The sequence below is a fragment of the Thunnus maccoyii genome, chromosome 14 (genome assembly GCF_910596095.1).
Source record: "Thunnus maccoyii chromosome 14, fThuMac1.1, whole genome shotgun sequence".
Taxonomy (NCBI): Eukaryota; Metazoa; Chordata; class Actinopteri; order Scombriformes; family Scombridae; genus Thunnus; species Thunnus maccoyii.
The window spans coordinates 6,564,893-6,570,892 of NC_056546.1; positions in this window are offsets into that span (position 1 = coordinate 6,564,893).

A 6,000-nucleotide genomic window follows, 5' to 3' on the forward strand; every position below is an offset into this window, starting at 1 on the left:
ATTTTAAAACGGAATGGGACAACAACATGATGAAAATGCTTATTTCCCTCGCTGACAACAAAACCAGTACAAATGGTGTCCCCATTCACCAACACACACACACACACACACACACACACACATACCGACAGTGTATCCAGTGGAAATGGAGTCAGTATGTGTATATACGCTGCATTATGACATATTTTGAAGCTGATGTTAAGGGAATGGATTCCGACTGACTGCGAGTGCCAATTGGACATGGCTGGGTGAAAATCACCTCCGCTCTAGCACTCTAGAGCCGTCCATTTTTGGCTTTTACTTGTCTCTATTCAGCGCCTCTGAAAGACAAAAAGAGACTTCCCTCTCTGCTCTAAAATACTCACCGAAGAAAGCTTGTGACGCAAGGTTGCTGGTTTGAATCTCTAGTCCGGCTGGAAAAAAGTAGACACATAACTTACCTTTTCAGTGAGATATTCAACTGCTGGTGAAGCAGGTCAAACTTCAGCTTATATTCTGTCTCCATTAAGTGCAACTTGGAATTTATCACCTTCATTCATTATCTATTCATGATATCAATTTACCTTGAGCCAGGATTGCATGGTGCCAAAGAGGGCACAGTGTTCTTTATCACTGCTTATATGTAATTCAATATACTGCAGTTCAGAGGCCGACTGGCCGAAAACACAGAATTCCCTGCAAATTAATGAGTGTGTCTTTAAGTGCAATTTAATTATTCATTTCTCTGATTACATATTATACTCTATCTCTCACTAAAGGTATAGTCTAGCTTGTTTTATTTCCTCATATGCACTTCTGCCACTTGATGCTCAACACTTGAGGCTCCACGTTCAATGATCTCTTCACACGGTAGCCCACACACACACACACACACACACACACACACACACACATACACTTTCTCTCTCTCTCTCATCAAGGTTAGGATCAAAAGGCCAGTTTCTACCTGTCCTTTTTCTCTCTCAAGTGCATCTCTTTAATGTGGAATAGCCAGAGCAGAGGACATGCATATACACACAAACACACACACACACACATACTCTCAGTTTTACACACACATACTCATGCACGCACACGGGGCAGTCAGATCAAAGGTCTGTTGTCCAGCCTGTTCTCTTTGTCTGATCCGGCTTCAAACAGTCACATGTTGACAGAACAAGGCTGGGTTAGAATGTTAATCAGATATTAAAGGACGGCAACACTGCAAAACAACATCTTCTTCAATAAGTCAATGCAATCATGTGCCTCTGACAGTAGAAACTCTGCAGACTAGGTGTGTATTATGAATCTGAATTTAAAGCTATATATGGATGCCTGTCTGTCATGTCAGTATTATCCCTGCCTATCTAACTCAAAGACGGGCATCCTTTGTTTTACTGGCCGCCACCTTTGTTGAAAGTTCTAGCATGTGACATTGACGGAACGAAAAAGGCAGAACTCGACTGCAGTGCAGCACCCGGACACTCAAGAGCTATATTGTAATTCATCTTCAAAAAAATGCAGCATGTCTTGATTTAATGACTAAACAATTACCTTTGCGAGATGAACGTGAAGTATATTGTGAACTTTCTACGCCGTCACCCAGAGACTAACATTAGCGATTAGCTGTAACAAACGAGACCGGCGGACCAACACACACACACTGCAGCACTTAAACCTTAACCTAAACTAACTCTGAGGCAAAGAAAAATAATCTGTTGTTCAGTCTGTTTCACCTCAAAAACCTTGCACCCGCTCAGCATGTTGGACAGCGATGTCTTTCCCCGGAGCTAAAGGTGCAGCAGAGAGGCTGCTCTCCGCTGCTGGAGACATGACGTTGATAACAACACAGCGGAGCGCTCCGCCTCCCCCCTCAGTTTGTTATTCTCTTACAGGCAGGAGACTGTATGATGCTTTCACATTAATTCATTCATTCATTAATGCAGTTAACGTTTAAAAATAAAAAGGCTGCGGATCATTTATCTTTATTTTGCCAGTTCTGTTTCCATATCCATTAGTGCCCCCTTTTCTGAATCAAATCCGCACCCAAGTATCGTGATTAGGGATGTGCAGAGATCCCAGTATTTGTATTTGTTGAGGCAGCAAAATTATTTGTATCTGTATTTGTATTCGAATAAAAGTGGAAAGAGGCTTAAAAATCCTGTTTTTGTTGACACTTTTGATTTTAGAAAATTAAAGAAAATTAGTACAAAACCCACTATTTGTGCTTTGCCGAATAATGTATTTGTATTCGGGCTCACCCCTACTATCATGATAGTATCGAATTGGGGGATAAGCACATCATCCCAGGCCTACAAATGCTAGCAGATGCTTTTCTCCACACATCCAAAAGGATAAACTTATGTAAAGGACAGGACTCGAGGCATGCAAAACATATTTCCACTTGTACTATGATATCCAGGTGACTCTACAAAAGACAAAGAACGTGAAATTACTGGATCTGTACAGTCTCTCAGTTTTTAAATGTTTCATGTTTTATACGAAAATTAGAACTAACAACTTAGGGGTACTGTAAAGTGATTTAATACTACACTTGCAAAAGGTTGGGAGAGCTGCAACAAATGATGCCAGTAGTCTCAAGCCCTGGTTAATGGCTTTAAAATTCTTTAAAATTCTGCCTAAACTTCTTTGGATAAAACACAGAAATCTGTCTGAATGCAGTGTCCCCAACTAAGGTTACAGCTGTGCTGGAAATGATCCATCCTTTCAAATAGTCTTTTCAGGGACATTGACAACCCTGTTTCATGAGTGTTGGTTCAGTAACCATGAGCACTTTAGTAAAATGGTTCCCCGAAGCATAATTTTAAGATACCTCAGCTGTTGATTTGCACAAACACAACACATAGACAAAGAATTATAAAAAAAGATATATAGTGGCAAAAACAACGAGGAAAAAAACAAGATGAGAAACTAATTTGTGCAGGTGACATAAAAGAAAACCTGAAGGGCTTATAAAAATATCTCACCTCACACCAGAGAAAACAAGCCATCAACACATAGCTCTGAGAGAATTGATATCAAAGGTTACGGGCAATGTTGGCAGAACAAGATTGGGATGGAATAAAAAAAATCAAGAGTGAGGGAGTAACAGATGTAATGAGATTACAATCTGATTTCAAATAAAATGACAACCCTGCTATGGAAAAGACTGATTTTACAGATGTTGTAAAGCCTGAAAAACAAAGGCAGGGTTCTTGGGTTATTAAACATTATCAATTAAAGGCCATCATGTGAAAAGTTATGGCATATATCACCAATTCAGGCATGCCTTTTAAAACTAGTATTACTAGTTAAGTCCACGGTTTGCCAGTTTTACTATGACTGCTACATAATAATTTAATATGCTTCACAAGGTGAGGCTCTATAAACTTCAGGAAAAACATTTCAGCAGAGACAGCAGTATTGATTTTATTTCCCCATCCATAATTTCTTAAATATTTTGGAGAACTGCATCAGCAAACTCATAATCATTTTAATGTTATAAATGATTAATTGTCAATGGTAGTCTTACAAAATACAGATAATACTGCCACTGAAAATAACTTCATGTGGATGAAAGCTTACCCTGGTGGTCACCCATATCTGATCAGAGATCCAGTCATAGGTTGAAATAAAATAATTGTTTTTGGAAATACTGATATGCTATGTAGTAATCATGCAGTTAACAGAAGTCACATGTCATTATAAAGATGTCAAACTTCCCTAATAATTCTTGGGGGAAAAGGATAATTAGTCCACGTTTGTGGGGAAACCCTGTATTTCTAGGCCCTCTGTGTGTGAGTCTCTGGCTGGGTGCCAGTTGTCAGGATGGTCATGTCCACCGCAGCCCAGTGTCCCCTGTCTCCCAACTAATTGTCAGGGACAGCCTGGTAATTCAGCAGGTAATAGCAGAGCAGCCCTCTGTTAATGGATTCCTGCCCAGGAAATGAGGCTTTGGAAGCACCATGACAAGATGACTGACAGCTAGATTAGAGCACAGACAGAGGGAGGACGGGAGAAAGAGAGAAAGGTATGCAAACAGAGAGTGTGAGCGGGAAAAGAGAAGGGAGAAACATAGCGAAAAGATGGTAGAGAGCAAAAGATGAAATGAGATGAGAAAGGAAAAAAAAAGAGATAACAGAACAGACAAGAAGAGATGCAGCCCCGGCACTAAAGTTTTAATCTAAACATGTCTGCTGCAGTGTCGCCCCTCCCGAGAGGAAAAACTTTCACCCAACAGATTTGCTTTAAACTATGTTGCAATGTATTTTTGAGCCTGTTGTTTCCTCATAAAATGCAAGAACAGGATCATTATAAAGTTTTAAATGAAGGGATGTCAGTCATGGTCAAATTTAATTTGACAGCAACGGTAGAGGAGTAGAGGATTTTTTCAAAAACAGTAATGATTTTAAACAGCTGAAATTTGTATGTACAGCTCCTGGCAGATAATGAGGTATGAGAAGTTGTAAACAAGCGTATGTCCATAATCTATCACTTATCACATCGCTTAATGTGTTTACTCACCGCTGAAATAATAAAATATTTGGACAGAGGCTTTCACTGCAGAATAATTAGTTACTTTACAAATGTCAAAAATGCCACATTCCTAGTTTTATGCAAACTTTAAACCAGCCTTACTTGTGCAGACTTATCCTACCTTTAAAAGATGTTTCTCCGTAGCTCATATTCTCTCCACCCTAATGAGACACTTGTTTCGTACACGTAGTCATTCCACCTTTATAAGAGGCTTTAAGCAAACGTGTTTATTCCTTCTTAATCTCTATGCTGACAGTCCCCGAGAAGCTAAATGCCATTCAGACAGTTTTACTCAGCCTTGGAAGGTTGAAGCCTATTAACGCCCTGACATCATTTGACAACATCAAATCCTTTGCACGCGAGATCATTCAAGGAAGAAAAAAAAACCCTGACTTTGAAAAATCAACACATTGTTCCTATGTCTTCAGGCGGTTAAGGTTGATTTCTGCTAAAACAAAGGTCATATCATGTAGGTTGTAGTAGAATATCTGATCCAATGTACAAAGTGGAGTATCAGTAACAGTAACAAGTAAGTTTTTCACAATTGCTTAAAAGCCTCAGTTGATGTTGCTGTTGTTATGGTGACACAGTAACTCGATTTTGTGTAAATGCACTGATTGTGCTATAGCCTCGTTTTTTTTTTTTTCTGAACACCTTTGCTGGAAAATTTAGAGAGTTGAACCTCATCCCCTTTCTATGCTGGCTTTGGATAATCACATTGGAAGTGATTTTCCATCTGCTCCACCTGTGTTGTGCTAGAACAGCATCATGTTCCCGTTTTTTTTTCGCTGATCCTCTAAAATCCGGCCTGATAGCGTAGAGTTTAAAGGCATCATACGGGACAGAAAAGAAACACGCCTCACACTTTTTTTTTTTCTTTTTCTGATGATCCTTCCTCGCTTTCGGTGACTATACGTGACAATATAATAATACGGTACGGTCGCATTGATGTAATTTAGCCTTTGAAGTCTGACTTCAGAAGACGATTTTTGATTTCATTTCTCATGATACAGCAGGGTGTCCCCTCATAGCTACTGGGAGGTATTTTCCAAACACTCCATGACAAAAAAAAGGGGATTTTCTGGGGATTGCTTCAGTGAGCCTGAGGAGGCGAACGCTATTACTTCTGGGACATCATTCGACGGCAACAGATGGACCGAGCATTACAGTAAGTCACACTACAAGGTTTGACTTGTGGTAAGTCTGTTGTAACCGTAATTGGGGCTTGATTGCTTACTTCCCCGCAGCAGAAGAAATGACAGCTAGACGCAGCCTCAAACAAATCAAATACGGTTGCTTTCTGATGAAATCCTCCTTGCACAAAAGGGCGGGTTTTTTTAGGAATTTAGAAATAAATATGATCATGCTCGGACTGACCATCGTTTTCTGGGTAAGCTAGATTTGTTTTGCCAGTTGAAGAGCCTCCACAAAGCCAGTGAGACAAGCACACAGAAAATAATCCAGATTTTTATCGAGTACTCAGAA